Source organism: Mastomys coucha, unplaced genomic scaffold (assembly GCF_008632895.1).
Source record: "Mastomys coucha isolate ucsf_1 unplaced genomic scaffold, UCSF_Mcou_1 pScaffold7, whole genome shotgun sequence".
NCBI classification, from domain to species: Eukaryota; Metazoa; Chordata; class Mammalia; order Rodentia; family Muridae; genus Mastomys; species Mastomys coucha.
The window spans coordinates 76,438,369-76,449,124 of NW_022196913.1; the positions used below are offsets into that span (position 1 = coordinate 76,438,369).

Sequence of the window (10,756 nt, forward strand, 5' to 3'; positions counted from 1 at the left end):
TTCCAGGACAGCCAGGGCTACACAGAGAAACTCTGTCTCAAAACAAACAAACAAACAAACAAACAAGACAGTAGGGCTATCTCCTCTTTTCAGTGGACAGTATTCTGTGGGTAGTGAAAGAGAGGAATCTAGACAATGCCCTAAGCACCCTAACCACCAGCAGTCGTATAAAGTCTTTCTTTTGTGAGGTTAGTTACAACATATGGAGTGCTATTACCCAAAGTCCTTTCTGCATTCTCCCAGGTCCTTTTTTGTGCTTGTAGTAATGATTCCTAGAATAGGAACCACAGTTATGATCTCTTGACCCCCTTCTATGTCAGGAACCATTGAACATCTGTTGACAGCATCTTGTTTTAATTTCTGCATTTACAAGAGCACGAGGCAGTCCTATAGGAATTATTTTGGTCCATTTGTGCAGATATACCCAAAACAAGACAAAACTCATACACTTGGCAGCTTATCATCAACAAACCCATCCCCTACAGTTCCAGAAGCTAAGAGGTATTAGCAGGGCTGGGAGGGGGGAAGCAGGCCTGTTGGTCTATCACTCAGGAGGCCAGGGATAGCATAGAAAGGGTTCAAGGTCTCAAAGTGGGTGATCCTGGCATGTTGCTCTCAAAAGAGAGGAGAGTTCTGACCACCATGGTGCAGTTGTTTGAACAGAGCATGTGGTTCACTCAGTGGTTGAGTTATCAATCAGTCAATCAACAAACCAACCCAATAAAGTAGATAGACTAAGTACCTTACGTAAGCAGAAGGTCTTTGCCCGATATAGCAGCCGAGGTTTCTTCACCCAGGCTTCCCTGCCATGCTCTGTGACTACGGTTTGTTTGGCACTTGCTAAACATCCCCTCCAATGGTTGCTCGCAATTGCCTTGTGTATGGCTCCGCTCTCTCCAATCATGTCACCGTTGGGTGGCACAGCTTGTCCCCCTCCCCCAGCTTCCCTAGTAACCAGAATAATTTATTATTCACAATTATTGGCTCAGTCGACGCTAGTCCCTGGTCTCCTTTCTGCTTACACCTGTGCCCTGGTTTTATTTTTACAGTGCTCCTTTTGTTCTAAAAGTATTCCAATTTGGATGATAAATTATGCATCATGTTTATCGCATAGACAAGCCTTCAGCTTGGCCTGCTCAGCTCTGCCCTGTTAGCTACACCCGGAACAGCTGCCTTTGGAAAACAATGGGCCTGGCAGCCATCGGTCCTGATGCCCAATGCTGGAACACAGAGAACTTTCTCATGAAGCGCACTACCCATGATGCATCTCTCTAGGTTCTTGGCTCTACCATCCCCCCAGCCTCTTCCCTTCCGTCCAAATCACTCCTTCTTTCATTGTTCCCCAGCTGCTCTTGCCAGCTGCATCCTACATCCTCAGGTTCACCTACAGAAACGGAAAAACCAGGGAACTTTATGACAGCATCGCTCCTGTCTAGCTGTTATTCTAGGCCCAAATCCCTTTCCGATGAATGATTAACACCCACTGTACACAGAATGGGAAGAATTAACCTTTTGGGGTTAGGTACTTACTTTTGGCCTTTGTGGTATCTGTGAACTTGCATGTATGGTGACTCAGGACATAAAGTGAAAATGTACGGCGGTGACAGGTTCTCTAAGGTCAAATGATACTGTGAGCTCAGATGGTACCGCCGATAGGATGGGGAAAAAGCAAAGCAAAGCAAAACAAAGCAAAACAAAGAAACAAAACAACCAATCCCCAAACACACTACGTGTATTGAGGTTTCTAATGGTAGGGACCTACCAGACTTTGGGAAAACTCAGTTTCACGATTCTTTATTTTGAAGATTTTTATAGAAAATCTGGCCCACTGTTTGAAGACGGGACTTGGAGGGAAATAGCCCATAGGTGGTAAATCAGCACAGCTGGGGCCTCCCTGGTCGCTTCTGGAGTAGGATGGGCGTGGTTCCCAGCAGCACAGGACTGTACTGGGGTCTTGTAAAGTAGCGCCACTGTGAGGCGGTGAGGAGCAAGTGCAGCCTAGAACTGTAAAACCCTGGAGGAGGGAATTGGAAAAGCCCTGGAGAAGTCCTGAATAGCAAAGACACTTAAAGAGCACCACTACTGCCTTTGATTGTGCAGATCTCTGTGGCCTAATTTATTGGGATAGCCACCACATACACAGGGTTATCTCTTCCGGACACAGACACTGGCTTGCCTGCTAATTATGGTGTATGGAATTTCTACAAAATTAGCTAAAAAAGAAAGATGCAACTTTCTTTGTGCCCAGTATGTGGCAAGCTTCTTCAACGTGCACCCTATTGAGAGTTACACTGAAGGAGGCTTCCTATTAAGAATCTAGCTCAATACACGTGGAGTGTTTTGTTTCAGGATTATTAAATTTATCCCATTAGAATCTCTCCCATGCAATAAAGGATTGGTGCTGACTCACCCTGGCAATAAATTAGCCTACAGTCCACAGCTGTCTTTCTAATAAAGGTGCCTCTGGTAGTTTCTGGAAAGATCAGCCCAGTAAGAGGCAATGGCAGCTCCATCTCTTAGTGTCTGTCTTTTCCTTTGGATCAGGAACAACCTCTTTCCAATTGATGCCAGAGCCCCTTTCCCATCCCCGTTTCCTGCTGGTTCCATGTCAATATTTACACATCACCACTCACGCCTACTGTTTACCTGACATGGCCTTCAGAGCCGTCCACAAGCTCTCATCAAACAGCACCGTATTTTCCTCTTTTCCATGATTCACGATGTCTCTGATAACATTTCCATTTCAACAGGAAAAGCTACTTTCCAAAGTCAAATGCCAGTCTCCATTTTACAAAGAGAACAGACTGACCATTCAGAGTGCCACACGGAGCCCTGAGGATCCTGACCTAAGCTGCTGGTCCCTTCGTCGTCACGGCTTAACTTTTAGAACCTCTCTGGTAGTGAATCTGGTCATGCCCTGACCTCTCTCTCACAGGACTGCCAGAGCTGAGGAGAGGCCCGTCACCCACTCACCTGCAGCTTCCTTTCCCAGAGAATGAGGAGACTGGGACAAAGAGGCGGTCATCCTCCCAGCCTGATGAAACGCTGCACCCCAGGGCTCATTCCTATGTCAGGCTATTATACTTGTCTTCTTTTCTCTGACTCCACTTCTAAATGGTCCCCAGGTTTAATTTTTTTTTTAAATTTTTTAAAGACTTATTTATTATTATAAATGAGTACACAGAAGAGGGTATCAGATTTCATTATGGGTGGTTGTGAGCCACCATGTGGTTGCTGGGAATTGAACTCATGACCTTCGGAAGAGCAGTCAGTGCTCTTATCCGCTGAGCCATCTCACCAGCCCATTAATTTTTAAAATATACATTTTCTGTTTTGAGATTATAATTACATCATTTTCCTCTTCCCCCTTTCTCCCTTCCACTTCTACTCCCAATTCAAATCCGTGGCCTGCCTGTCAATCTATTTGCCTATCTCTTGCTCAGTCTGTGGAATATTACTTGCATGTCTTCAGGGCTTGTTCTTTATTTTAAGACAGGGTCTCAGCATAGCTGTGAACTTGCTGTGTAGGCCAGGCTGGCCTCAAACTCATCAACTGTCTCCTGAGTGCTGGGATTGAAGGCGTGCAGCACCCCACCCCAGAAAACTTTTATTATTACTGTTTTTCCCTTCTCTCATCATGGTGATTGGTCTGGCCTCCATTTACAGGCAGGCCCGCCTGGCACACGGCAGGCCTGCAGCGTGCTCTGGGCAAGTGAATGTGATCTAGCCTCTCGTCTACTAATTTCCTCATTTCCAAGCCAGCAACTCTCACATCGACCAGAGCAGATTTTTCAAAAACTCCTCTTTGCTCACAGGCACCCCTAACTCACCATTGTTTTCAAGGTCACGCTGACCTTATCAGTGGCTTTACAATCTGGCCCAACTTGCCTTTCAAAGCATCTGAGCCTTCACCATTCCCTCCTGCCCTAACCGTAGAGGGGCAGACTTGCTAGGAGACCTCTCCTTCAGTGGGTCTCCTCTGGTGCTTCAGTCTACCCTGTCTAACTACACTAACTCCCAAAGAAGCCTGCAATGGGGCAGATTGTCACCGAGCAGCCTGTTTTAGATGTCAAATACGGCTCTCAGCACTTTCTGTGACATTTCACTCTCTTTGAAAGGCATTAACCCACTCAGCAGTGGGAAGAGCCAGCTTTAGCCCCAGGCCTGCACCAAGCACCAGGTGCTCTGATTCACCTGCACCACAGCATCTGTCTCTCTCAGTTGTCTCTCACTTTGTGCATACACCGGCTGTACTTGGACTGCTACACCAGTGCTCGCAGACTTACTGATGGTTACAGATGTATGGGTCTTCATGAGACCATCAACTCCACAGTATGAGTGGTTTATATGCAACCGTGTCCAGTACAGTGCTGACATGCAGGGTATGCAATCATTATTTTGGAATTTGAATGTACACATGCAAGAGATGCAATCAGAAGAGGTCGGTCTAACTCTGAACCCAAGAGTTGAGTCCCAAGTAGCTCTTGGGGCTCTTTTACTAGAAAGTACAGTTCCATTGGCTCCAGTGGGTGTCAGGGAAGCCACACCTCCATTTCTGTCTCCAACCTTCTCTACAGATTAATACTTGCACCACACTTACGGGAATATGGCATTATACTATTTATGGCAACCATCTGCAACTCAATCAGCCAAACACACAGGCAGAAACCTCCTACATCCTCAACAACACCATTGCTTAATCTGAAATGCTTCTTGGAAGACAAAGAAGCATTCATAAAATGAAACAGTAGTGAATACTACTTGATAATGAGAAAGGTTTACAGCAACATGTCTAGCTGATTTACATGGTACTCACATGCCAGTGGCTGGGAGTAGTTCTCACAAAGATGCTCTCTGAAGCCTATGTCCTGAGCCGGAATATGCCTCGGTGTGTTTAAAGACAAGGGTACCAAGGGAGAGAGGAGAGAAAAGAATAGAAGGAAGAAGAGGGAATGGAGGGGGAGGGGAGAAAGGGGGGGAAAGGGGGAGAGAGGTGAGAGGAGGGCATAGGTTGGGAGGAGGGATAGGAACTGCCCAGAATCTCTTGACACATAGAAGGGGGACATCATCATCAATAAAAGGGAGATATGACTATATTATATTCTGGATTGAAGGAAGCTCTCAAGCATGCGGATGGAGGCTTGCCTGCCTTGTGGGTAGAGAAACGATGCTTCCCTTTCTTCTCTTGCCCCAATCCAACCACACGACCAAGGGTTCAGGAAACCAAAGTTATAAAGCTACAAACACATCACCAAAGAAAGCCCCTCCCCCTCCAAACAAACAAGTAAATAAGCAGCACCTGGATTTCACATGGAATTTCCAGGGCGACAGCCATTCCAAACGACAATGCTAACTGTCAGAGCTCACCCAAGGTGAGAGAAGTGTACCATTGATGGGGGCAAATTGGGGGTGAGCTGGGCCATATTCCTGTAGAACTAAGACCAGCAATTGTTCTCCCTTGGAATTGAGCTAAGAGCTGTTTCCACACCTGATTTCTGATGCAGAGGTTCCCAAGGTGACACCAGATTCCCAGGGTTGGCTCAAATCAAGAAGATGGCCAATCGCAGAGCCAGTCTGTGGCTATAGTTCCAGCCCCCAAGCTTGATGTTGAGGAGATGTCTCAAGGGCTGTTGAGTGACATCACACAGATCGGGCCTTGAAACGGAACAGCTCATCCCAGCTCTCCACGCAGAACACCCTGGCTATTGACAATCTGTCAAGCCAAGAACACATAGCCTGAATTTTCCACTCCTCCCACGCAGCTTGGCTGGCCCAGCTAGCAACGAGTTTTATTTTTACAATGATTATCACTCTGCAGCATTACCTCCTGGCCAAGGGGCTCAGAGGCAGCTGGAAACACGAGCCAGCTGGGAGCCCAGCAGAGCAGTGGCCAGGGATCAGAGCCTCCTGCACTGGGAAGGGGGAAAGCACTGGCCAGAGGCCATGCTGCTGACTATTCTGGGAAAGACAGATGATGACACGATGACACGAGGGGGCAGGGATCTCATTCATCCCAGGGGCAATGCAAACTGACCTTTGGATGGGAGCGGCTGAGGTTCCCGGGGCAGCTGCCTATCTTAACCAGCAATGGCTTGCTCCTTTGGATCCATGGAGAAAGTGCCCCAAAACGTCAGAGAACTTCCAGTATGAGTACCGGCTGGCTGCTGCTTTCAAGTGCACAGAGCAGCCAACTTTATACTGAATTCTCACAGGAGGGGGGCTGTGCTCTGTCCTGGGACAGGCATCTCACTTGGCATCAGCAGCATTCCAATTCAAATGGGTCATGATGCTCTGCAAAGTTTGCACTCATGAATATGAAAACCGTCACCCATTTATCCTCCTGCTTTGCCTTACTTCTTTACCAGCTTGGCCTTTTTTCAAAGGCACCACAGAGATAAGCCCAGGGCTAGGTCAGGGCACACTGCCATAAATCTCAGTTAGCAGGGAACAAACACAGAGTCGTCCCTTTATAGCTCCAGGCCTGGTGCTGGGTCTCCTTCCTCCTGGGAGCTGTGAGAAGTTTGAACAGATGTTGGATTCAGGGGAGGGATGCCTTACTGTGGCTCCATTTACTTCCTGCAGCAGGAACCCTTCTCATTGCCTTGGGAGCAGGGGGGACACGTCTTCCAGCCTTACTGCTATCTTGGGAGAGGGACAGGTCAGAGATCCCGGTTCTCATGAACCATGGTGAGTTAGAAACAGAATGTGGGGCACCCTGAATGCCTTCTAGTTTCCAAAATTAGGTCAGCAAATTTGCCAGAGCAGGAGCCTTGTCTCTGGGTGCTCTAATGGGGCAGGTGGTCAGCTCATGCAGGCAACTGCTAGTTTCCCTCTCTTCCAGGTGTCCCTGCTTAGAATGAAGGGATGTGGAAGCCACTACGGAGGACCTCCCTCTGACATTGAGACCCCAGGCCATTTACTCCACCAGTATTTACGCTAAGGATCGAATTGTGTTTGTTTGGGGCATTATAATAAAAACTCCCCACAATCACTTAGATGAAAATACATTAAGCAAATCTCCTAATCACAAATATTGATTGAGAACTTAAAATGGCCAATAGAATACAAAACACATCCTTGCTCTTTAGACTTTATTGTTTAGTCAGAAGTGACAGAGATATTTAAAGATGTGGCTGAGCAGGCACTTACTTGTTCCCCAGTGGTCACCTTGCCCTTTTATTTTTATTCTCTCTCTCTCTCTCTCTCTCTCTCTCTCTCTCTCTTTCTTTCTCTCCCTCTCTCAGTGTGTGTGTGTATGTGTGTGTGTGTACTCATGCACACATGCATGTGTATTTGTAGAGGTCAGAGGATAATCTCAGGCGTCATTCTTCAGGAGATGTCTACCTTGTTTAGTGAGACAATCTCCCCCTGGGACCTGTGGCTCACCCATAAGGCTAAGTTGGATTGCTCAGTGTGTATCAGGTTTATTAATATTTATGTGTACCTGCAAGGTGAAAACATTCAAGATGGAAACTTTATCTAGAGGTAGAGTGATTTGGGTCCAAAAGACCAGGAGTCCGGTGTTTGGACTTCCTGTGTGGTGCTTATTTTGCCGGGCCACTTGGCTGGGCCACTGCATTTGGTGGGACAGTACTCGAGATGTTTCTATGAGGGTATCTGAAAGAGATCAATGTTCACACTGATACACTAAGTAAAGCACAGGGCCTTCTCCACATCACAGGGCTGGGCCTCATTCAACCATCCAAAGGCCAGAGGAGGACAAGAATCGGAACCTCCTGCCTCCAACTAGTAGGAGAGAGTTCCTCTCACCTGACTGCCTTCAAGTGGGCATACTAGCACTTTCCTTTCCTTCAAACATGAACAGAAATGCTGCCTTTCAACTGGAACTTTACCCTTACTCTAGGTTTCCAGATTGCCCACTTACTCTGCAGATCTTGGGACACATGTGCCTCTATCACCACACGCTTTGGTTCCTTATGATTGAGCATCCCCTCCCCATGCATGTGGAATGCCACAGTTTCAATATGTGTACACAACACACTCACACACACTCACATATACACATGCACATACATACACTCACATATACACACATGCACACATACTCCCACACACACATGCATGCACATATGTACACACATACATACACACACATGTAATACATACACTCACATACACACACATACACACACACACACACACACCCTGAGTTGAGAGCCCTTTAGGTAGGTGTTCAAGTGGAGAATCTTGGGAAGAACCAGCTATGACTGGAATTGGGGATTGGGTTTAAAGCTGGGTCTAAGCAAGCCAGGAAGTACCGTTTGAAGCTGTAAGCGTCAGTGAAGGGGTTGCATTTACTGGGGTAATGAATGTGGTCAGAAAAGAAGTAACATAATGTTCTGTGTCCCTCAAATATTTCAAAAGCAAGGGTGCATTAGGAGAAAAGCAAAGATGTCATTATGAAGCCAAGGGGACACTCAAAGGAGGTATGTCCTCCACTAAGGACTCCTCCTGGATCTTGGTTGCTGGTAACTGTCACTATACATGGCCACAGTGACCCTAAGAACAAAATTGCCACTGGAGAAATGGGTTTAGGAGCAAAGGTGAGGAACAGGGCAGGGAGTGGTACGTGTGCCCCACATCCCAGGTCACTTTCTGTTGCTGTGTTTGACATCATGGAAAAAGGCAAGCTGGGGAGAGAAGGGCTTATTTAGCTTATCTATCCCCATCATAGTCCATCACTGAGAGAAACAGAGGCAAGGGCTCATGAAGGAGGCGTGGAGCAGAGGCCGTGGAAGAACACTGCTTACACTGGCTTGCTCAGCCTGCCTCCATATACCATCCAGAACCACCTACCATGAGGTGTCCCTCCCACAGTGGCTGGATCCTCCTACTCATCAATCAAGACAACCAGATGCTGACATTTTCTCAGTTGATGCTCCCTTTACCCATGGACCCTAGCTCTCATCAAACTGACAAAAATCAAACCCACTTAGGAAGACCTTTGTGCTAAAGGGGTGCAGGACAAGAGAGTCACTGGCAGGGAAGGAGGGTCCAGAGAAAGGCTTTGGGCTTGATCGTGAAAGGATTTCTCCCAGCATGTTAATATATGATTAGCTGCCATTTTTGGAGCACTCCACTGTGGCAGGTGCTTTACATGTGACACTCTATTTAATCTCAATGGCTTTGCAGAGTAGATGCTAATGCCACCATGGGAGGAAACAGATGCTAAGAGAAAGTGAGAAATGTTATAAAGCCAGTCAGGAAGTGGCTGCACCACAATCTGAAGCCATGTTGTTCTGGTGAATGGTTTGCCCCATGATAGAGCCTGCCTCCTGCAGGAAGTCCAGGTGAGGGGCGGGGTGGGTATAGCCGAGTGGGAACCATCAATATTAGAGGGAAGGAACTCTTAATCCGGTAGAGAACCATGTAAGGACATTGTATCTGGACCTCCTTCCGGGGTTAAAGAATAAGCTACCAAAAGCAGTCTTTTTACAGGCTCCCCTCTGCACAGCGCTCCGTGCACACAGAGCTTGCATCCCACCCAAGAGGACAGCCTCCAGACATCCTAGCCCCAGGCTGGGCAAGAGAGAAGACAAAGTCCCAGCCTTTCCTACTAGGACACTGTATGGATCCAGGAGCACCAGAAACATTGTACCAAAGGGGACAGTATTTGGAAATGAGGTGCTGGGAAAGGCCAGCTGCCATTCTTGGCAGTGAGAGCTACTGGGGCCTACAGCTCTTCTCAAAGCCCAATGTACACAATAACCCAGATGGTACAAAAATTGGTGAGGCTCCAAGATTACAGATTCCTTTAAAGAGCGCGCGCAAGTACCCGATTACCACCCCCCACTCCACCCCCCACCCCAGGGAAAAGTAAGGTGCTTCTAGAAACTTCTTTCACATCCAGAATGAGATTTGATTATGGAGTTTGTAGGAGCTCTTATAATGAAGAGCATGTGGCAAGGAACTGGGCATGAGGAGAAAGGTTTTCTAAACCCAGCCTTAGGATGAATATGCCAACTCAATACCAATACCAATAGAGTGAAAATACCAATTCAAGCTAGGCAGTGGTGACATATGCCTTTAATCCCAGCACTCAGGAGGCAGAGGCAGGTGGATTTCTATGGGTTCAAGGCCAGCCTGGAAGCCTGGTCTAGAGAGCAGGTTCTTGGCCAGCAAAAACAACCCTATCTTGGCAAAGGAAGAAAGGAAGGAAGGAAGGGGGTCAGAAGGAAGGAAGGAAGGAAGGAAGGAAGGAAGGAAGGAAGAAAGGGGGCCAGAAGGAAGGAAGAAGGCACCATCTCAGAACTCAGGAGGCTACAGCACAGAGCAGGTCAGGAGTACAGCGAACTGTTCCGGAAGCACCAGGGCACCCTGGAGACACCCACATCAGTCAGTGCCACACTGAATGGCACTGAAGATTCAGAGGCCGGTTCAGCAACAGCCTGAAGCTAATGTGCTAACCTAGAGATCTTTGCTGCAATCCCTCACTGCCCTGGAGCCCCTCCCCCTTGCAAGCACACACTAACCTCATTTCTGTGCGGTTCCCACAGAGCTTGCACACTCAGTTGCCAAGGTCACGTTCACAGCAGAGCACACTGAGACACCACCTCCCATGCTCTCTCTGGTCTCCCAAACCCCATCCATTATCCATTAGCTGCTTATTCTCAGTCATCCTGAACTTTTGGAGAAGGTTGCTTCTCAGATAAATTGAACTGCACTCACAAAGACGTTCTTAAAATGTGTTTTTTTTTTTTTTTTTTTTTTTTTTTTTTTTTTTTTTTTTTTTTTT

General features: G+C 47.3%; 1 protein-coding gene across 9 annotated transcripts in view; it reads right to left on the reverse strand.

Moving 5' to 3' along the window:
• Ncald (neurocalcin delta) overlaps nt 1–10,756 on the reverse strand; it is a 449,041-nt gene that overhangs the window by 72,759 nt on the left and 365,526 nt on the right. Inside the window, exon 1 of one of the 9 annotated variants that reach the window (XM_031359544.1) lies at nt 6,035–6,131. The exons of 7 other annotated variants lie outside the window; for them this stretch is intronic. The gene's annotated coding sequence lies outside the window, so the exon portion shown is untranslated. Of the gene's footprint in view, nt 1–742; nt 831–6,034; nt 6,132–10,756 lie in introns of those variants that run through there. One more of the 9 variants, XM_031359543.1, reaches the window with a different exon arrangement.